The sequence below is a fragment of the Panulirus ornatus genome, chromosome 28 (assembly GCF_036320965.1).
Source record: "Panulirus ornatus isolate Po-2019 chromosome 28, ASM3632096v1, whole genome shotgun sequence".
NCBI classification, from domain to species: Eukaryota; Metazoa; Arthropoda; class Malacostraca; order Decapoda; family Palinuridae; genus Panulirus; species Panulirus ornatus.
In genome coordinates, this window is record NC_092251.1 from 14,738,658 (window position 1) to 14,762,330 (window position 23,673).

Below are 23,673 nucleotides of genomic sequence, written 5' to 3' on the forward strand. Positions count from 1 at the left end.
TACCCTTTCTAATTTGCTCACCTCCCGCCTTTCTCATGCCACATGCATCTTTTGCGCAAGCCATCACTGCTTCCCTAAATACATCCCATTGCTAACCCACTCCCTTCACGTCATTTGCTCTCACCTTTTGCCATTTTACACTCAATATCTCCTGGTACTTCCTCACACAAGTCTCCAAGCTCACTTACTCTGACTACTCTCTTCTCCCCAACATTCTCTCATCTTTTTGGAAAACCTCTACAAATCTTCAGCTTTACCTCCACAAGATAGCGATTAGACATCCCTCCCGCTGCCCTTCTCAACACGTTAACATCCAAAAGTCTCTTTTATACGCCTATCAATTAACACGTAATCTAATAATGCCCTCTGACCATCTCTCCTACTCACATAGGTATACTTATGTATATCTCTCCTTTTAAACCAGGTATTCCCAATCACCAGTCTTTTTTCAGAACACAAAGCAACAAGCTCTTCTCCATTTCCATTCACAACACTGAACACCAAATGTACCCTCAACTGCCACATTACTCACCTTCGCATCCAAATCACCCATCACTATAACCCAGTTTCGTGCATCAAAGCTGCGGGTTTGGATGATACTGCAGCCGAATCTATCAAGGGGGTGACTGTGTTGCTGACAGGTTGGTAAGGATACTCATTGTATGTATGGTTCATGGTGAAATGTCTGCGGATTGGCGGAATGTATGCATAGTGCCATTGTACAGAGGCAAAGGGGATAAAGGTGAGTGTTCAAACTACAGAGGTATAAGTCTGTTGAGTATTCCTGAGAAATTATATGGGAGGGTATTGATTGAGAGGGTGAAGGCATGTACAGATCACCAGACTGGGGAAGAGCAGTGTGGCTTCAGAAATGGTAGAGGATGTGTGGATCAGGTGTTTGCTTTGAAGAATGTATGTGAGAAATACTTAGAAAAACAAATGGATTTGTATGTAGCATTTATGGATCTGGAGAAGGCATATGATAGGGATGATTGAGATGCTTTTAGGAAGGCTATAAGAGTATATGGTGTGGGAGGTAAGCTGCTAGAGGATGTAAGGCATGTTTACGGTCTGCGGCAGGGGTGTGTGATTTCACCATGGTGGTTTGATTTGTTTATGGATGGGGTTGTTAGGGAGGTGAATGCAAGAGTTTTGGAGAGAGAGGTGAGTATGCAGTCTGTTGGGGATGAGAGAGCCTGGGAAGTGAATCAGTTGTTGTTCGCTGATGATATAACTCTAGTGGCTGATTCGGATGTGAAACTGCAGAAGATGGTGACTATGGAAAACTGTGAAAGAGAAAACTGAAAGTAAATGTGAATAAGAAAAAGGTTCAGCAGGAGTGAGGGACAAGGTAGTTGGAATGTTAGTTTGAATGGAAAATTTTGGTGGAAGTGGAGTGTTTTAGATATCTGGGAGTGAACTTAGCAGCGATTGGAACCGTGGAAGTGGAAGTGAGTCTAAGGGTGGGGAAGGGGGCGAAGGTTCTGGGAGCGATGGACAATGTGGGGAAAAAGAGAACGTTATCTCGGAGTGCAAAAATGGGTATGTTTGAAGAGATAACGGTTTCAACGATATCATATGGATGCGAGGCATGGGCTATAGATAGGGTTATATGGAGGAGGGTGGATGTGTTGGAAATTGAATGTTTGTGGACAATATGTAGTGTGAGGGGTTTTGATCAAGTAAGTAATGAAAGGGTAAGAGTGGGTGAGAGAGCAGGGTGTGTTGAAATGGTTTGAACATATGGAGAGAATGAGTGAGGAAAGATTAACGAAGAAGATATATGTGTCAGAGGTGGAGGAAACAAGAAGCGGGAGACCAAATTGGAATTGGAAGGATTAAGCGAATAGATTTTGAGCGATCGGGGCCTGAACATGCAGGAGGGTGAAAGGCGTGCAAGAAGTAGAGTGAAATGGAACGATGTGGTATACCGAGGTCAACGTGCTGTCAATGGACTGAACCAGGGCATGTAAAACGTCTGAGGTAAACCATGGGAAGGTCTGTGGTGCCAGGATATACATAGGGAGCTGTAGTTTCGGTGTATTACACATGACAGCTAGAAACTGAGTGTGAGCGAATGTGGCCTTTTATGTCTGTTTTCCAAACCCCACAGACCTTTTCATAGTTTACCCCAGACGTTTCACATGCCCTGGTTCAGTCCATTGACAGCACGTTGACCTCGGTATACCACGTCGTTCCATTTCACTCTATTCCTTGTATTCCCTCACCCTGTGGCATGTATACATATTTGCTGGCAACCACCAGGAAATGAAACTCGGTAAGTTCCCCAGTCACTTTCGTATAATGATCACATCGTCAGGGGAGATACTAGAATGAGACTAAGACACCGTTGGAAACTTGTTTCCGGTTGGTGGTGTTCTGGTTGGTGGTATTTTGGTCTGGCACGGTGCCTCTCATGAAAATTTAGGTGGACAGTACAAGGAACCGTTGACAAATTTTGCCGACGACAAAACTATCCAGATTATGTAAACCTTCACTTATATTCAATATGTAATTCTTTGTGTATTTGATAAGAAAAAACTCAATGATATTTTCTTTGGTCAAGAAGTTACGTTTAGTAAATGAATTACCGTTATTCCAGTCAATACAATGGTCATGATTTTTAACATGAGTAAACAAAGTGAATTATCTGACGATGAAGTGAACATTAGTGAAGGTGTAGTGTATGCCAGGTTGTCAGAACCACCTACGCTCCTAACTGTCCAGAAAGATTTATCATCGTTATTAATAATTTGAAGAAAGATATTGAAATACATATATTTAAATCAGACAAGGGTAACACAGTTGTGATTGTAGGCAAAAATCAATGATCTTTTATAGATGATAGAACGTACTTTAAACTTACAAGAAATCTCCTAGATGCTGTTAATTTTCTCTTTATGTATGGCTGAAGTTGTTGTTGAAAGGTAGTGATTCTCTCAGCAAATCATTTTCATCATTGTCCCCACCATTCCCATATATGTATGGACTTATCAATACACATGGGCCAAATTATCCAGCATGACCCATTCACGTATAACTCATCAAAATGGCTGGTTTATCGAGACCACTAGTTGTTATTATATCAAATTCCAGTACCACAGATAATGTAGATTTAGTTAACAAGCTTAATAATATCCAAGTTGATTTTGATATCGAGCTTGTAAGTTTTGATGTGTCATCCTTGTTCACAAAAGTTCCAGTTGATGACCTCTTCGAATATCTAGAATACATAGAATATCTAGAATATCAGGTTGTTTATCGAGTTGATAGATTTGTGTATAAGATACGGTGAGTTTGAATTCAATGGACAATATTATGCTCAGAAATTTGGTATGGCGATGGGTAACCTTCTTTCACCAGTGTCAAGTAATCTTTACCTGAAATTCTTTGATACAAAATTACTAAGGGATATTTTACCCCTCTAAGGGAATCTGGTTTAGGTACGTAGATGATGTTCGTTGTGTTTAGCCAACAAACGATAATTTACAAACATTTTTTCCGTTATTTAACAATGTAGTATATTCTATCGCGGAAGCAACGAAAGGATGATATCTGAAGAGATTAATGATAATTTTATTTCTGTAGTTTATATCTTTTTGTGAGAAAAACATTTGTTCTTTTATGTATGTAAAGGATATTTTGCTTACTTAAATGACGAGTAGATAATACCAACATGATACGCAGGTGGATAACGTATATTCTGTGGTATCAAACCTGTTAAGAAACAATAAATGTGTCTTAGGAATTTGTAGTGTGAAAGTACGACCACAAAAGAGACATTGATCAACCCTCAGCGCCTGACTGTCTGATCCTTCGTCCAATCATCACCATACAAGACCATTATAGGAAAACATTATGTTACTTTACATGTATTTGTTACGAATGGTATAATCTGTAGGCAATAATTTTAAGAATCTTTTTCATTTCACAAGGGGCGGAGTGGATGTTTGAGGAGCATTACATTTGAAGTATTTTCTAAATGACAAATAAACTTTTATTTTTCCAAATTTGATCCTCCCCATAGAGAGAGAGAGAGAGAGAGAGAGAGAGAGAGAGAGAGAGAGAGAGAGAGAGAGAGAGAGATTCTTCATTATATTGTGCCTGACATGCTGGAGTTGGTGAGGCTCACCACCTGTATAGTAAGCTGGTGGCAGGCAGTTGCCTTTGATAAGTACTACTTCTACTGCTACCTGCTCCTCCTACTTCCTCTCTCTCTTGCCTGGCTCCTGCCACCACTTCTCTCGCCTCGCTCCTCCCGGCTGTGCCGTATTGTTAACGAGACCAGTTATGGTGTGTGTGTGTGTGTGTGACGGTGTGATGACGTGCAGGTCTCAGACGTGACGTGTCTTCCTCCCTACAGGTGACGGGTATGGTGGGCAGAGCGGACGTGCTGGCCTCCCTCGTCTTCCTCGCCACTGTTCTCTCCTACCACAGGTAATCATCACCTTCGCTCTTGATTCCTCCTGCCCTGAGTGGCTGCCATCCTTCCATCATCTCCCGTTCTTTGAGGTTCGTTCCTCCGCTCCAGTTGCGTTGGAGTCGTGTGCGCCAAAGATTACACCGTACGCCACATAGTCGCTTGGCTCTGCTTGGCATAACCATGATGGAGTCTAAGCTCGTTCTCTTTCGCTACTTAACAATCTGGAACACGTAGTTAAACCCCTAACACGAGTTTCTCATCGTTAAGACCAATCCTTTATTCCACTCAACCTCTTTTCTATGTCAGAACCACCTCCCACCTCCACCCCGACCCTCCACCCCAACTATACATACACTGTATCTGAACCCATAATAGTCATTTGACTGTGCCACGACCCACACTCACTCCACAGTGTCACCTTAATTACGTCTCCTTGACTGGGTAGCAGGCGACATCTGTGACTTCGGACAAATGTGCTAGGTGACCCATCCTACACATGAACACCTGTAGTAGTAAACCCTGATATCCACACTTATTGTTGGCTGTATCAGATAAAAACCTGCCGCTGTAATCTATAAATGACCTAACCCACTCCATAAGAGGCGCCGCTCTTACGAATGTAAGTCCAGGAGCTTGCGACTTTCGGCATCAACGACTCTAATTCTCTTTGGGAATAGCTGCCCCTCACAAGCCCTCACCGCGTCTTAGGTACTTATCTACTTATCTATTTACTTATCATACTTTGTCGCTGTCTCCCGCGTTAGCTAGAGAGCGCAAGGAAACAGACGAAAGAACGGCCCAACCCATCCATATACACATGTATATACATACACGTCCACACACGCGCATATACATACCTATACATCTCAACGTATACATATATATACACACACAGACATATACATATATACACATGTACATAATTCATGTTATCTGTCCTTATTCATTCCCGTCGCCACCCTGCCACACATGAAATAACAACCCCTCCCACCAGCATGTGCGCGAGGTAGCGCTAGGAAAAGACAACAAAGGCCACATTCGTTCACACTCAGTCTCTAGCTGTCATGTATAATGCACCGAAACCACAGCTTCCTTTCCACATCCAGGCCCCACAAAACTTTCCATGGTTTACCCCAGACGCTTCACATGCACTGGTCCAATCCATTGACAGCAAGTCGACCCCGGTATACCACATCGTTCCAGTTCACTCTATTCCTTGCCCGCCTTTCACCCTCCTGCATGTTCAGGCCCCGATCACTCAAAATCTGTTTCACTCCATCTTTCCACCTCCAATTTGGTCTCCCACTTCTCCTCGTTCCCTCCACCTCTGACACATATATCCTCTTTGTCAATCTTTCCTCACTCATTCTCTCCATGTGACCAAACCATTTCAAAACACCCTGCTCTCTCAACGACACTCTTTTTATTACCACACATCTCTCTTACCCTTTCATTACTTACTCGATCTAACCACCCCACACTACGTATTGTCCTTAAACATCTCATTTCCAGCACATCCAACCTCCCCGCACAACTCTATCTATAGCCCACGCCTCGCAACCATATAACATTGTTGGAACCACTATTCCTTCAAACATACCCATTTTTGCTTTCCAAGATAAAGTTCTCGACCACACATTCTTCAACGCTCCCAGAACTTTCGCCCCCTCCCCCACTCTATGATTCACTTCCGCTTCCATGGTTCCATCCGCTGCCAAATCCACTCCCAGATATCTAAAACACTTCACTTCCTCCAGTTTCTCTCCACATATTTACCTTCCAATTCACTTGTCCCTCAACCCTACTATACCTAATAACCTTGCTCTTATTCACATTTACTCTCAGCTTTCTTCTTTCACACACTTTACCAAACTAAGTCACCAGCTTCTGCAGTCTCTCACCCGAATCAGCCACCAGTGCTGTATCATCAGCGAACAACAACTGACTCACTTCCCAAGCTCTCTCATCAACAACAGCCTGCATAGTTGCATAGTTGCATTCACCTCCCTAACAACCCCATCCATAAACAAATTAAACAACCATGGAGAAATCACGCACCCCTGCCGCAAACCATCGTTCTCTGAAAACCAATCACTTTCCTCTCTTCCGACACGTACACAGGCCTTACATCCTCTATAAAAAAAGAAAAAAAACTTTTCACTGCTTCTAACAACTTGCCTCCCACACCATATATTCTTAATACCTTCCACAGAGCATCTCTATCAACTTTATCATATGCCTTCTCCAGATCCATAAATGATGCATACAAATCCATTTGCTCCTCTAAGTATTTCGCAAATACATTCTTCAAAGCAAACACCTGATCCACACATCCTCTACCACTTCTGAAACCACACTGCTCTTACCCAATCTGATGCTTTGTACATGCCTTCACCCTTTCATTCAATACCCTCCCATATAATTTACCAGGAATACTCAACAAACTTATACCTCTGTAATTTAAGTTCTCACTCTTATCCCATTTGCCTTTGTACAATGGCACTATGCAAGTATTCCGCCAATCCTCAGGCACCTCACCATCAATCTTACATACATTAAATATCCTTACCAGCCACTCAACAATACAGTCACCCCCTTTTTAAATAAATTCCACTGTAATACCATCCAAACCCGCTGCCTTGCCGGCTTTCATCTTCCGCAAAGCTTATACTACCTCTTCTCTGTTTCCCAAATCATTTTCCCTAATCTTCTCACTTTGCACACCACCTCGACCAAAACACCCTATATCTGCCACTCTATCATCAAACACATTCAACAAACCTTCAAAATACTCACTCCATCTCCCTCTCACATCACCGCTACTTGTTATCACAATCTTTCTATTCTCCCTAAAATTTAATGATACTCTCTAACCCCAACTCTCATTTGCTCTCTTTTTCACCTCTTGCACCTTTCTCTTGACCTCCTGCCTCTTTCTTTTATACATCTCCCACTCATTTGCATTTTTCCCTGCAAAAATCGTCCAAATGCCTCTCTCTTCTCTTTCACTAATAATCTTACTTCTTCATCCCACCACTCACTACCCTTTCTAATCAACCCCCCTCCCACGCTTTTCGTGCCACAAACATCTTTTCCGCAAGCCATCACTGCTTCCCTAAATACATCCCATTCCTCCCCCACTCCCCTAACCTCCTTTGTTCTCACCTTTTACCATTCTGTACTCAGTCTCTCTTGGTACTTCCTCACACAAGTCTCCTTCCCAAGCTCACCAACTCTAACCACTCTCTTCACCCCAACATTCTCTCTTCTTTTCTGAAAACCCTTACAAATCTTCACCTTCGCCTCAACAAGATAATGATCAGACATCCCTCCAGTTGCACCTCTCAGCACATTTAAATCTAAATGTCTCTCTTTCGCACGCCTATCAATTAACACGTAATCCAACAACGCTCTCTAGCCATCTCTCCTACTTACATACGTATACTTATGTATATCTCGCTTTTTAAACCAGGTATTCCCAATCACCAGTCCTTTTTCAGTACATAAATCTACAAGCTCTTCACCATTTCCATTTACAACACTGAACACCCCATGTATACCAATTATTCCCTCAACTGCCACATTACTCACCTTTGCATTCAAATCACCCATCACTATAACCCGGTCTCGTGCATCAAAACCACTAACACACTCATTCAACTGCTCCCTAAACACTTGCCTCTCATGATCTTTCTTCTCATGCCCAGTTGCATATGCACCAATAATCACCCATCTCTCTCCATCAACTTTCAGTTTTACCCCTATCAATCTAGAATTTACTTTCTTACACTCTATCACATACTCCCACAACTCCTGTTTCAGGAGTACTGCTACTCCTTCCCTTGCTCTTGTCCTCTCACTAACCCCTGACTTTACTCCCAAGACCTTCCCAAACCACTCTTCCCCTTTACCCTTGAGCTTCGTTTCACTCAGAGCCAAAACATCCAGGTTCTTTTCCTCAAACATACTACCTATCTCTCCTTTTTTCTCATCTTGGTTACATCCACACACTTTTAGACACCCCAGTCTGAGCCTTCGAGGAGGATGAGCACTCCCCGCGTGACTCCTTCTTCTGTTTCCCCTTTTAGAAAGTTAAAATGCAAGGAGGGGAGGGTTTCTGGCCCCCCGCTCCCGTCCCCTTTAGTCGCCTTCTACGACACGTGAGGAATGCGTGGGAAGTATTCTTTCTCCCCTATCCCCAGGGATAATATATATATATATATATATATATATATATATATATATATATATATATATATATATATATATATATATATATATATATATATATATACATACATATATATATATATATATATATATATATATATATATATATATATATATATATATATATATATATATATATATATATATATATATATATATCCCTGGGGATAGGGGAGAAAGAATACTTCCCACGTATTACCTGCGTGTCGTAGAAGGCGACTAAAAGGGGAGGGAGCGGGTGGCTGGAAATCCTCCCCTCTCGTTTTTTTCAATTTTCCAAAAGAAGGAACAGAGAAGGGGGCCAGGTGAGGATATTCCCTCGAAGGCCCAGTCCTCTGTTCTTAACGCTACCTCGCTATCGTGGGAAATGGCGAATAGTACGAAAGAAAGAAAAAAGAAATATATATATATATATATATATATATATATATATATATATATATATATATATATATATATATATATATATATATATATATATATATATATATATTTATATCAAAGTGCGTAAGACAAGAGAACAGATGGAAACATCGGTAAAGGGGGCTAATGGGTAGGTAATAACAAGTAGTGGTGATGTGTGGAGATGGAATGAGTATTTTGAAGGATTGATGAATGTGTTAGATAATAGAGTGGCGATATTGGGTGTTTCGGTTGAGATGGTGTGCGAAGTGTGAGGGTCAGGGAGAATGATTGGTAAGCAGAGAAGAGGTAATGAAAGCTTTGCGGAAGATGAAAGCCGGCAAGGCGGTGGGTTTGGATGGTAACGCAGTGAAATTTATAAACAAAAAAAATGGGGGGGGGGCGACTGTGTTGTTGACTGGTTTGTGAGGATATTCAATGTATGTATGGCTCATGGTGAAGTGCCTAAGGATTGGCGGAATGCATGCATAGTGCCAATGTACAAAGGCAAAGAGCATAAAGGTGAATGCTCAAATTACAAAGGTACAAGTATGTTGAGTATTCCTGGGAAATTATATGGGAGGATATTGACTGAGAGGGTGAAGGCATGTACAGAGCATCAGATTGGGGAAGAGCAGTGTGGTTTCGGAAGAGGATGTGTGGATCAGGTGTTTGCTTTGAAGAATGTGTGTGAGAAATATTTAGAAAAACATATGGATTTGTATGTAGCATTTATGGATCTGGAGAAGGCATATGATAGAGTTGATTGAGATGCTCTGTGGAAGGTATTAAGAGTATATGGTGTAGGAAGGAAGTTACTAGAAGCATTAAAAAGTTTTTATCAAGGATGTAAGGCATGCGTACGAGTAGGAAGAGAGGAAAGTGATTGGTTCTCAGTGAATGTCGGTTTGCGGCAGGGGTGTGTGATGTCTCCATGGTTGTTTATTTTATGGATGGGGTTGTTAGGGAGGTGAATACAAGAGTTTTGGAGAGAGGGGCAAGTATGCAGTATGTTGTGGATGAGAGGGCTTAGGAAGTGAGTCAGTTGTTGTTCGTTGATGATACAGCGCTGGTGGCTGATTCGGGTGAGAAACTGCAGAAGCTGGTGACTGAGTTTGGTAAAGTGTGTGAAAGAAGAAAACTTAGAGTAAATGTGAATAAGAGCAAGGTTATTAGGTTCACTAAGGTTGAGGGACAAGTCAATTGGGAGGTAAGTTTGAATGGAGAGAAACTGGAGGAAGTGAAGTGTTTTAGATATCTTCGAGTGGATTTGGCCGCGAATGGATCCATGGAAGCAGAAATGAGTCACAGGGTGGGGAAGGGAGCGAAAGTTCTGGAAGCGTTGAAAAATGTGTGGAAGTCGAGAACATTATCTCGGAAAGCAAAAATGGGTATGTTTGAAGGAATAGTGGTTCCAACAATGTTATATGGTTGAGAGGCGTGGACTATAGATAGGGTTGTGCGGAGGTTTGTAGATGTGTTGGAAATGAGATGTTTGCGGACAATATGTGGTGTGAGATTCTTTGATTGAGTATGTAATGAAAGGGTAAGAGAGATGTGTGGCAATAAATAGAGTGTGGTTGAGAGAGCAGAAGATGATGTATTAAAATGGTTTGGTTACATAGAGAGAATGAGTGCGGAAAGATTGTCAAAGAGGATATATGTGTCAGAGGTGGAGGGAACGAGAAGTGGAGGACCAAATTGGGGGTGGAAAGATGGAGTGAAAATGATTTTGAGCGATCAGAGCCTGAACATGCAGGAGGGTGAAAGGCGTGCAAGGAATAGAGTGAATTGGAAGGATTTGGTATACCGGGGTTGACGTGCTGTCAGTGGATTGAACCAGGGCATGTGAAGAGTCTGGGGTAAACCATGGAATGTTTTGTGATGCCTGGATGAGGAAAGGGTGCTGTGGTTTCGGTGTATTATATATGACAGCTAGAGACTGAGTGAACGAATGTGGCCTTTGTTGTCTTTTCCTAGCGCTACTTCGCGCGCGTGGGGAGTAGGTGGGGTATCATTTCATGTGTGGTGGGGTGGCGACGGGAGTGAATACAGGCAGCAAGTATGAATTATGTACATGTATATATATGTATATGTTTGTGTATGTATATATATATGTATACGTTGAAATGTATAGGTATGTATATGTGAGTGTGTGGACGTGTATGTATATACATGTGTATGTGGGAGGGTTGGGCCATTCTTTCGTCTGTTTCCTTGTGCTGCCTCGCTAACGCGGGAGACAGCGACAAAGTATAATTAATAGATGAAATAAAATAAATATATATATATATATATATATATATATATATATATATATATATATATATATATATATATATATATATATATATATATATATATATGTATATATATATTTACTGCCGGCACAATTTGCCATCAACCCCTCGTGGGGTCCCGTTGCATGTTTGATATCAGAGAGGAAAATCCGAGCGTCCTCACCCACTCTGAGGCTACATATAACTGTCTGCAGAGCAGTGGACTCCTGACCTAAATGGCTTGACCCAAAATTTTAGACAAGCGGAAAGTGTTTACGTTAAAAATAGTGACAAAAACCGGTTTTTGACGCACGTTTTGTATGATTTTGTGTTGAAATACTTAAAGATTTATTGGTTGAAACTGAGACTTAGTAAAATATAACATTCTGGACGTATATGCCTATCATATCAGGGTGTTATGAAATATATCTGAATTCATGATTTATATGTGACTTTAAACTAAACACCAGAATCCTAAGTCTGAATCAGTCATTGTTGAGAGGATCACACGATTACTCAATCTTTATCTAAGTTCCACAGGCCGTCTGTATCCCACCTGGTCTTCACCTCTTCCATGTTTCTCCGCCAGAGCGATTGAAGGCGACAAGGATAACCTCGACGATCCACAGGACTGCGACGATGATGGCGGAGACGAAGGCGGAGGATGGGAAGCAGGGATGGGGCTGCCCATCCTCGTAGAAGAAGGAGGCAGTAACAACAGGTCCAGCTGGGATAGCAGCCGGAGGGAAGACCCTGAGGTCATGCAGGAGGGTGTGGGAGCAGCAGGAGGGAGCTGGGTGTGGCTACGACGGGCTGGGTTGCTGGCAGGTGTGGGGACGCTGTGTAAGGAGCACGCCCTCACCTCCCTGCTGGTGTGTGCCGCCTGGGACGTCATACTGCACAGGAAACACGTCAGCAGGTGAGCGTCTCACGGATCGTCCTTTGCTACGACTCTCTCTCTCTCTCTCTCTCTCTCTCTCTCTCTCTCTCTCTCTCTCTCTCTCTCTCTCTCTCTCTCTCTCTCTCTCTCTCTCTCTCTCTCTCTCTCTCTCTCTCTCCGCGGCAGAAGGCAGTAAGCAACAGCCGACCTTGGTTGTATTACCGCCCGGCCAAAGGAGAGGAGATAACGGAGGCACAGCGAGCCAGCACTACAGTGGCTGTCAGGTTCCCTTTGCTGGCCCAGGTTACTGTCTTTTCTCTCCGCCTCACATGCACGTGGGATGTTGACATTCAATCCAAACACACAGGCTCTTCATCTCTCACATAAACATCCGACAACACGTACCTCACACGACTCTATATTCTTAACTCCAAATTTTTCTGCGGTGAGGTCTACGCGCTGGCCCTGCCTTGTGACATAATGTGGTCGTCGGTACCCGGGTGTCCTCCTCAAATAACCATAACCATCACTAAGGTAATATTGATCATTTGACCGTCCCATTCCTAACAGTTTTGTTTGAATACGTTCATCTTTCTGGCACAGATGAATAATAATGCTTGGTAAACCTGTCTTTTCAGATTATTCTGCAGGCAACATGCAAGCAAACACCTGAAATCTCTGGCACGGAGGCTCCTCCGGTTATGTCTTATGGTAAGTATAGTGCACAACGTACAGACACACTCTCCTGACTCACACAAAATACTCATTTCTTTCCATCGTTCTGTTTCGCATCTTAGGAATGTGGAGCGGTGTAGTTATGTGGAGGAGCAGCGGAGCCTCGTGGGGGAACAGTGGAGTCTTATAATAGTCTTGTAGCGGAGGAGGGGATTATTGTGGGGGAGCAGTGGAATCTTGTAGAGGAGAAGAGAATTATTGTGGGGGAGGAGAGAGGTCTAGTGATGGAGCAAAAAAAGTCTTGTGTGGAAGCATTGGAATATTGTGAGAAAATAGTGGAGTGTTGTGGAGAAACTGTGGAGTGTTGTGGGGGAGCAGTGACGCGTTGTGAGGAGCAGTGGAGTGTTGTGGAAGAGCAGTGGAGTGTTGTGGGGAGCAGTGGAGTGTTGTGGGGGAGCAGCTTAATGTCGCGTTGGAGTAATATTGTAAGGAAATGGTTGAGTGCTGTGGGTGAAGTTTTTGTGAGGAGATATGGCATTATGGGGAAGGAAGGTGTAGTGTGTTGTAGGGTAGTCGGTGTTGTGAGGGACCAGTGGAGTGTTGCGGGTACGCAGTGTTCTTGGGTTTGTATTGGAAAGCTCTAAGGGAAGTGTGTTTTCAGCACCAACACAGAAAAAGCTCAACACAGACTCGGTCTCATACCCAGAGGTGTCCTCACTTGAGTAGATGTAGGAAATTTGGACACAAACATAGAGAACAGAGATATGCACTGAGAGGCTGCAGCCAGTTTACAGTCGACCCAGCTGTTCATCCTCCCCAGAGAGCTGGTAGATAAAATGGCTGCCTGGCTTAGGATACGATATGAGGCTGCCTTGATTAGGGCATTCAGTTACACGTTGCGTCTCATCTAACGTAAAGAAAAATATTCCAATTTCCACGAAAGGAAAATTACGCATATTCATTATTTCTATTTATCATACATGATTACCATTTCCTGCGTTAGTGAGGTAGCGCCAGGAAACAGATGAAAAAAAGTCCACATCTGCACATATCAACACTCGAACTGTCCTGTGTAATGCACCGAAAACACAGCATCCTATCCACATCCAGGCCACACAGACCTTTCCATGGTTTACCCCGTACGTTTCATACGCTGGTTCAGTCCACTGACGGCACGTCAACCCCAGTATATCACATCGTTCCGATTCACTCTATTCCTTACACGCCTTTCACCCTCCTATATGTTCGGACCCCGATCGCTCAAAATCTTTTTTGCTTAATTATTCCATCTCCAGTTTGGTCTCCCGCTTCTTGTTCCCTCCACCTCTGATACATAAATCCTCTTTGCTAACCTTTCTTCACTCATTCTCTCCATACGTCCAAACCATTTCAACACCTTCTTCTACTCTCTCATTCACACTCTTTCTATTTCCACACATCTCTCTTACCCTTTCATTCCTATTTGATTACACCACCTCACGCTACGTATTGTTCTCAAACATTTCATTTCCAACACATCCATCCTCCTCCGCGCAACCCTATCTATAGCCCATGCCTTGAACCATATAACATTGTTGGAACTACTATTCCCTCAAATATACCAAGTTTTGCTCTACGAGATAATGTTCTATCTTTCCACACATTCCTCAGTGCTCCCAGAACCTTCGCCTTCTCCCCCACCCTATGATTCGCTTTTGCCTCCATAGTTCCAGTCGCTTTCAAGACCACATCTAGGCAACTGAAAAAAAATGCACTTCCTCCAATCTTTCTCCATTCAAGCCTACATTCGAACAATTTTGTCCTTCAGCCCTACTGAACCTAATAATCTTGCTCTTATTCACATTTACTCTCAACTTTCCCATTTCACACACCCTTTCAAACTACATCACTAACTTCTGCAGTTTCTCACTCGAATCAGCCACCAGTGCTGTATCATCGACGAACAACTGACTTTCTTCTCAGATCCTCTCATCCCCCAGCAGTCTCTCCAAAACTCTTACATTCACTTCCCTAACAACCCCATCCAAAACAAATTAAGCAACCATGGTGACATCACGCACCCCTGCCGCAGACCGACCTTCTCTGGGAACCATTCACTCCCCTCTGTTCCTACCCTTGATAAAACACTGCTTGTAGCAGCTTACCTTCTACACCATATATTCGTAAGACTTTCCATTTCACTCGCTGCTTCCCAACAACACTTAACTTGAGGCTTAAAGAATGATAGAGAGGAAGAATGATGAACGCTATAGGATTTTGGAGTCACTCTTTCACAAAAGAATGAGGTGGGATACAAATGGACCGCAGGGTTAAGTTAAGAAGGCTAGATGCAGCTGCGAAGCGCGACACACACACACACACACACACACAAACGGTGGCCTGAGGCAGGAGGGAGGTGGAGAGAGAGGGTGACCATGTCGTACTCAAGCAGGGACGAGATGCTTGTATGGGTGGTAAGGTCACAGGTGTCAAGTGAGAGTGGAACAAGATGATCACAGCAGAGGATCTGCATGGTAGAAGGGGTAAGAGAAATGTTACGAGAGCTCATAGAAAAAAATCACTGAAGAATGTCACCCTTGAAGGCCAGGTCAGGAATTACTGTGATGTCCACCAGACGACAGTCACCCAAGGATGTTCAAGAATCTTACAGAAATGCTAAAGACTCCATGAAGCACGCAGGATGAACATTAGATTCTGAGAGAGCACAATAGTTCTAGCTCATGTAGAACTTCAGCCTCATTCTTACATGCTATCGAGCCAGAGTTAAGAGATCTATCAACGTTGTCAGCAAGATAAAAGCCATTTCCTATGGATCATCAGCATAGATGAACGATCATTCGAGGAAGAGGAAACTCAACCATTCGTAACAGTAGAGGGAATATCATCATTCAGAGAGAGAACACACTGGACGTTGTTATAGCAGGTACGAGTGATGGCGCTGGATGCCTGGACGTTGGTTGGAAATTGATTATTCCCACAATGTTGTCAGAATGTTGTAAACTTAGGAAGTTTAAGTGGGAGAGCTCGAATACTGACCCATGCGAGCAAGGCCATCCAAATTGCGATTGATGAAACCCTCTTTCCTGTAAGAAGCACACTGCCATAGCTTACCACAGCCAGGAGGTCATGTCCACCCCATCAGCAACGGTTGAGGAGCGGATGAGCAGTATTAGCTGAGCAGTAGTGAAAGCTCCCTGAGGATGAGCGAGGGTGAAAGTGACGCGAGGTGTGACAGGATAAGTACGTCGCTGTGGGTGGCGCCTCAGCCCAGGGTCGAATGTCATCAGTGTTTGACATCACATGAAGGAAGGAATTATTGATCAAACGTCAGGATTTCAGGATCAGCTCATTGATTCAGTATATCATCTCTTAAAATGATATCGGTTACTGGTAACGCGAGGAGCATCAGATAACTGCCAGGCAGATGGTTGATAGATAAATGTCACAACTGGGGACACATTAGCAGCTCAACTCAAAGTTTCTACCTGGAGAAGAGTTAACACGACTCTGATCATGACTTTGTCTTATTCGAAAACAAGAAGATGACAAGTAGTCCCTGGGCGAAGGTGGGCAAGTGGCTGATCACAAAACCGAACAGGCGACAGAAACAATATGAAACACTGGATAGGAAAGCAAGTTTAACACAGTCACTCAAAACTTGAATGAGCGAGTGATACATTATGAAACACTGGATAGGAAAGCAAGTTTAACACAGTCACTCAAAACTAAAATAGGCGAGTGATACATTATGAAACACTGGAAGGGAAAGGTTTACCAGTCACTCAGGCAGAATCATCTACGCGGGTCACTGCTTCAGTGGACGATTCTTGAAGCACAAGGAAAAATGACGCTATTCAGATTTCTCTACTCATACAATACAGGTAGGAAATTACATGACACTGATTACCTCATGAATCAAGGAAGCAAGCGACCGATGACAAGCACTGGAAATGTTGAGGAGTGTTGCCAAGCATTGCTAGCTAAGTTATGGTTTGTGTAGAAATATTCAACTAAGAGATATTGTAAATGACAAACATAAAGTTTGCAAACGAGTTTCCCGAAGAAATTCTCGCTAGGAGTGTAACAGTAAATGAAAATAGGTTACTAATCAGCAACCCTAACAGCTGATGTTCATCAGCTTCCAACAGAAATATATCTTCTATTTTCTGGATGAATTCCTGCTTTGTGATGCCAAAAAGATAACCAGGTTTCTTTTCTTCGTCAGCTGGAGAACATCTTAAGACCTTCAGCACTGCATGAACAAAGCCAGTTTGGGTCTCATAGACTAGGCCATGATATTAACCCAACTGTTAGATTAGGCTAGGCTCAGCCTGTTATCAAACACAGATAGAGCCAAGATAGGCTATAGGTCTTTTGACTTTGATTCATATAAGGGAAAGTATGATATCAAGATGTTATGGCTAGACTCAAAAGAAGGAAGGAAGGGAGTGTGATAAAGGCTCAGCCATCTGAGTCTATAAGTCGATGTCATTATTTGAAATGATCGAGATACAGCATCAGTGGAAAAGGATTCAAAACAAAGCTGAGGAGTCAGATCAAAGATCATCAAGCGTCATTTGATGGGAAACGAGATAACGGATTTGAAAAATAAAGATACACAAAGAGAATAATCATATAATCAAAGTAGATGAGGGGCTTCAGAAGGCATATAACCAGAGAAGAGAAGATACAAAAATTGGCAAAAATTCTTCATTCTTTTTCATATCCTTGAGACCTTCCTAAACAAAAGAAAAAAAAACATATACAAACAGTAGAGAACATGTCAAAAATATTGGGCTGGGAGGTATTGCATAAGAAATTTCTGAACCTGTTTAGGGAAAACTAGAATAGAAAGACTATTCAGTGGAGCCGAGACCTGGGATACTGGAACAAAGGACACCGGGAAAGGTGGAGAGAAAGATGGATCTATTCAAGCTATAAGGGGACGACCAGCGAACCATGAGGTGCTTTGGCAGTCAGAGAAACTAGAGACAAGAAGAAATCTTGTAATGTTTTCATCAAATTTGATGGACAAACGTATGACATAGAGAGATGGAGGCTAATGACCGGGTGTGGCACAGGGATCTCGCGTCTAAGCTCCCTTCTTTTGGCTTCCCTCCCTCAATTTGTTCTCTTTTATCTACCTTCCTCTCCAGCTGATCTGTCTCCATGGTTGTTGAAGAATCAGAGTTTCCCCCTTCATTCATAAACAACGGTGTCTCTCAAAGTTTCGTCCTGTCACCTATACTTCTACTTTTTATTGAAGATTTCCTTTCTTCTGCTGATAACTAAACGTACAGTCATCCGCTACCGATTCAGCACTGCATTCTTCCACATCCTTCAGTTCTGCTCCTTCTTCTCTCACTCGTTTCAACACAACTTCTTCAATGAACTCGGACAGGATATGTCAGTGACGCAGACGAAATCCGGTTAAGTTTAATGTCTCCAAGATCCAGATTCTGCCTATCTCTCCATCGAAGATTCCTCACAACTTTCTTCTTCGACGATTCTGTAATTCCACCACTTGACTCACTGAACATACTTAGTATTACCGTAACATCCACTCTATTTCAGAAACCCCACATTACGGAAATAGTTCTGCCTCGAAGAAACTGAGAGTCCTGTTTAGATGTCGAATTTTCTGTTCTTCAGAAAAGTTGCTCCGTTTATACAAAAGATCGATCCGTCCTTGTGTTGAGTACTGCTCTCACATCTCGGGTGGTTCTAACTTTCTATTCTTACTTAACAGAGTTCAGTCAGAAGTAGTCCGACTTATATACTCTTCCAAGCTAACATCTAAATTTGACCTGCCTGTCTTACAGCAGAACGTTGGTTCCCTTCCCCTCTTCTACAGATATTACTTTGATTTTCGTTCCCGCAAGCTGGCTGCATATATGCCCCTACCATTGGCTAAATTACACAATATTCGGCAAGCTGCCGCGTCACATTACTGTGTTAACCTTTGGCAACTCAAGGGTGGGCCGTTTTGATAACTGTTTCTTTCCCTACGCCTCGAAGATTTGAAACTTTCCCGATAATTATGACGTGGCATATTTTAAAAGACAATGTTTCTTACATTCTCCAAAGTTCAAAAAGACTCTCCTTTGACTCCTCTTTGTCTCGTTCATGAACTTTATATTTCAGTTAAGGCCCGGCCTTGATGTGGATTTATTTTTCCGGGGAAGGGGATAAGTCAGGCGTGTTAAATTATGGAAATGTTTGACTGACGCAATACATGCAATTGTTGAAGATAAAAAAAACTGGAATTCAAGGACTGTATAAGGAAAAGCGCACCTGATATTGTTGGAATAACAGAGATGGAGTTTACTCCAGAGATAAAGTCTCACTTGTTCTGTCCAGAGGAATACGTGATAACAAGGAGGGAAAGAGAAGATGTCAGAGGGGAAAGCTTGGCCCTCTTTATATGGACAGCCTTAAATTCCAGGAGACATGGACGATGGCCTGTTCATACAATACATAATGGGAAATTTAATTGTAGGAAAGAAACTCATAGTGGCGCTGCTAATATATATATAATTTCCAAATAATGATAAAAAAATTGTATTTCTTTGTATAGCAATGAAAGAAGAATTAGGACGATATAACAAAAATTGATCATTATAAATAAGCAATTTCTCTACCCCTGGAAACTAAAAGTGTTTAGAACAGTATGTTGTCGAGGTTGGGTAAGTAATTGATAGACAGAGAAGAGGAATAGTAAACTATTGGTTATCATTACCTCTACCACAGAGTCTTGTACTAAACTACTGTATCACTGTAGTCTGTCATTCCCATAAACTACTTTATCATGTATATAAATCAAACAACAGATCCACAAAATACATAGACATAAAACATCATCAAAAACAATCAAACACAATACATCAACAGTTGCCATACATGATCAATCAATTACATTCCATACATACAATTGGGTCATTGTGGTTATAGATGTTATGAATTGATACATAATCTAGATTCATATGTTATCATCATTATGCATTATTGTAGCTACAGTATGAAAGTACAGTGTAGGAAATATTGTAAGGTAATAATGGGTAACCTCTAACACAACATACATATGCTGTACCCATTCCACGTACAGGTGTACATACCTGTCATTACATAGTGTACATACCTTGCGATAACAACCATCTTGTGGTATATGGCAACTGTAGGTACCGTCAATGGGTCGAGGATGTACGAGACACAAATATCCAAATTCATGTTTCACTATGAGATTCCATATTCTATAATTGTCATACTAATGGTATTCATTGTTGAAATATTTGCCATATTGACGCCTGTATTGCGTGACATCATCATTAGGATTGTCATTCGCCCGACTATTTTGAACTTTGTCTCCCTCGTACTGTTGGAGTGTTGCGTCAATCTGTTTCGAACAATGTTCCATTGTTCCACAACTCTGAACTTTGTCGTAAATCAACGAAAAAAAAAAAATTGCCTGACTAAAATGTACAAATGTGAACTGTGTGTCCCCCACCCAAGTCCATGATGATGGCGGCCACTAGGCAATTTACGAAGGACTGCTCAGAGGTGGAAGACCAGAGACGACGGACCATCACCGTTTATATATGGAAGACCAGAGACGACGGACCATCACTGTTTATATATGGAAGACCAGAGACAGCGGACCATCACCGTTCATAAGTGGAAGACCAGAGACGACGGACCATCATCGTTTATATATATGGAAACCAGAGACGACGGACCATCACCGTTTATATATGGAAAACCAAAGACGGCGAACCATCATGGTTCACAGGTGGAGAGCCACGGTCGACTGGCTAACTGATGTTAAGCTCTGAGGTGTCTGCCTCTGACCTTTGACCTCAGTCGTAATTCTAGTCATATTAGGTCAGGTTAAGTCAAGTTAGGTTAGGTTAGGTCAGGTTAGGTTAAGTGTCGACACCGGCCAAGATGTCCACATGGGAGTGAGATTCCAACACTGTAAGTAGGCGTGTGATAGTTACTTGAGACAGAGAGAGAGAGAGAGAGAGAGAGAGAGAGAGAGAGAGAGAGAGAGAGAGAGAGAGAGAGAGAGAGAGAGAGAGAGAGAGAGGCCACTACAGAAACGTTACACGTGGGTGACGTAGTAACGTCGACAGAGGATAGTGTTGCGGAGGGTGAGCAGTGTGTTGTAGGAGAGCAGTAGAGAGTTATGAATAATAATGTGGAGGAGTGGAGGTTCAGTAGGGTGACAGTGGAGTGTTTGTGTGGAGAGGTGGAGTGCTCTTGGAATAGTATATTGCCAAGTGGGAGCAGTGGAGTGTTGTTGAGGGATAGTGGTGTGTTCTAGGAAAGCAGTGGAGTGTTGTGAGGAGTAACAGGGTGTTGTAGATGGCAATGAAATGTTGTGGGAGACAATGGGTTGTTTTGGGAGAGAGGTAGAGTGTTCTAAAGAGCAGTGAATTGTTGTGTTGTTTTGGGAGAGAGGTAGAGTGTTCTAAAGAGCAGTGAATTGTTGTCAGAGAGCAGTGAAATTAGATAAGGATTAGTATCGTATTATGAGAGGGCACTGGAGTAACGGGGTGTTGTGAGAGAGCAGTTGAGTGTTGTGAGAAAACATTGGTGCGTTGCAGAGGAAGCAGTGGAGTTCTGTGGAAGAGAAAAGGAGCTGTGTGGAGAAGCAGTGGAGTGTTGTCGAAGATTAGGAAAGCAGTGGAGTGTTGCGGGGAGAAGTGGGGTGTTGTAGGCAGCAGTGGAATACTGTAAGGGAACAATAGAGTGTTGTGGAGGAGAGGTGGAATGTTTCATAGAGCAGCAAGATGTCAAGGATCAGTGAGTTTTGCTGAGAATCTGCAGAGTATTGTGGGAGGCTACGGGCGCGGTGGGGTGTGGTGAAAGAGCAGTCGCGTGTTGTGCTTACATGAGTTTACATGAGAAAGACAGACAACAGGCCTGATTGGCCCAAGATTTAGTTGTCTGGAAAAAAAGAATTTGGAAAAAAAAAGTTTAACTTTACAACAAAAAAAATGTAAGTTTTTAAACTTTCCCCGACTCCCCGCTGCTGCACATTAGCCCTTTAGTGGCCCCGTTACCGCTGTCGTTTATGCACTTTATTTCTGGCGTTTTTCTCAGAGTATAACTAAATGTATAGAATATTTGTCTAAACGACTTTTGAAGGTTTTAATGGTTTAGCATTCACTCTATCTATCGGTAACTTATGCTAGTGCTTAACACAACTATAGGAAAAGAAACTTCTTCCCACGCCCGTACTACATCTTTTAGCTTTTGAGTTTTCTTCCATTTGTCCTGGTAACCGCATTTTCTTGTATTTCGAAAAATGTTCGTGATTTACGTTATCGAGCTTTTTCAGAATTTTGAACACTTGCGTTAAGTCGCCGCGAAGTCTACGTTTTTTGAGGGAGAAGAGAACCAGACGTTTTAGCCTCTCTTCGTGCGCCAGATTTCTAAGGGATGGGATCAATCTTGTCGCGCATCTTTGTACTTGCTCTAATTTTTCATCGTCTTCTTTATAGTTTAGGGATCAATACTGAGCTATATGTTCAAGGTGTGGTCATACTAGAGAAATTATAAAGTGTGAGAATTTTGGGGGTGTCTTATGATATATGTTCCTGGCTTTGAAACCTTGCTGCTTGACACTGTTCAGTGTCCTACAGAGTGTGGGAAAAATTTTGGTGTGTTGTGGAGGAGCAGTAGGGTTTCTGAAGGAGCGAGGGAGTTTTGCATAGGATCAGTTGAATGTTGATTGGGATGTTGTGGGAAGCAGTGGATTGTTGTGAATAGAGCAGTGGAGTGTTGAGGGAAGCAGTGCAATGTTTAAGGGAAGCAATAGAATGGTGTGGAGCAAGGGTGTGTTGCGGAGTCGTTGGAGTTGGAGAGGTGTGGAGTGTTATAGGGTAGCAGTGAGGTTTCTGAGGGAGGAGCACTGTTATGAGGGAATCACTGAACTGCCGTATGGGAACAGTGGAATGATGTGAGGAAGTGATGGTGTGCTGTCAGGAGTAGAGGAGTATTGTGGGGAGAAGTAGAGTGTTTTGACGGAGGAGTGGAGTGTTGTTAGGAGTAATGGGGTATTATAGGGAGCAACGGAGTGTTGTGGGAAAGAAATGTAGTCTTATGAGAAGTAATGGGGTGTTGTGGGGAGTAGCAGAGTGATGTGGGGGAGCAGTAGAGTGTTTTGGTGAAGGAATATTGTGGGGAATAACAGTGTTGTTAGGAAGCAATGACCTTTCGTGGGAGAGCAGTGGTGTGGTGTAAGGGGGGGAATTGATTATTAAGATATTACGTGTACATATCGTGGAACATACATATAAAGATAATCTTTGCAGAGAAATCTTGATAGGTTTTGACCATATGATTAACAGGATTACCCAAGCAACGATATACTATACCGGGAAGATTTCTCATGTAGTTAAGATAACAGAACAATCTACAATCATCAGCTGTTGTAGGAAAACTTACGTTTATCAAACATGTGAGGTGGCGCCTCTCTCCGGTGGTGATAATGATAGTGAGTGTTCGAAGGGAGACACTGCGTTCGCTGGCTGGATGTCCTGACCAATGAAAGTTGTTCTGCTTCTCTTGAACCTCAACTCTCTGCTCTCACACACAGTGAACGATGGGAAGAGAAAATCCCGGAGGCTTCGTCTGTCTTCTCTCATCAACAAGGGACGCTGGATTACGATCCTCTGCCCTCAGACACAGGACCACTTCTAGAGGCTTGGCTACAACGTGCCCCCCACAAAGAAATGCACTCATAACAAGATTAGATATCATACAGACATACAGGGTTTACA

General features: G+C 42.6%; 1 pseudogene; it reads left to right on the forward strand.

Annotated features, from left to right (window-relative positions):
* LOC139757743 (protein O-mannosyl-transferase TMTC1-like) overlaps nucleotides 1–23,673 on the forward strand; it is a 390,520-nt pseudogene that overhangs the window by 153,324 nt on the left and 213,523 nt on the right.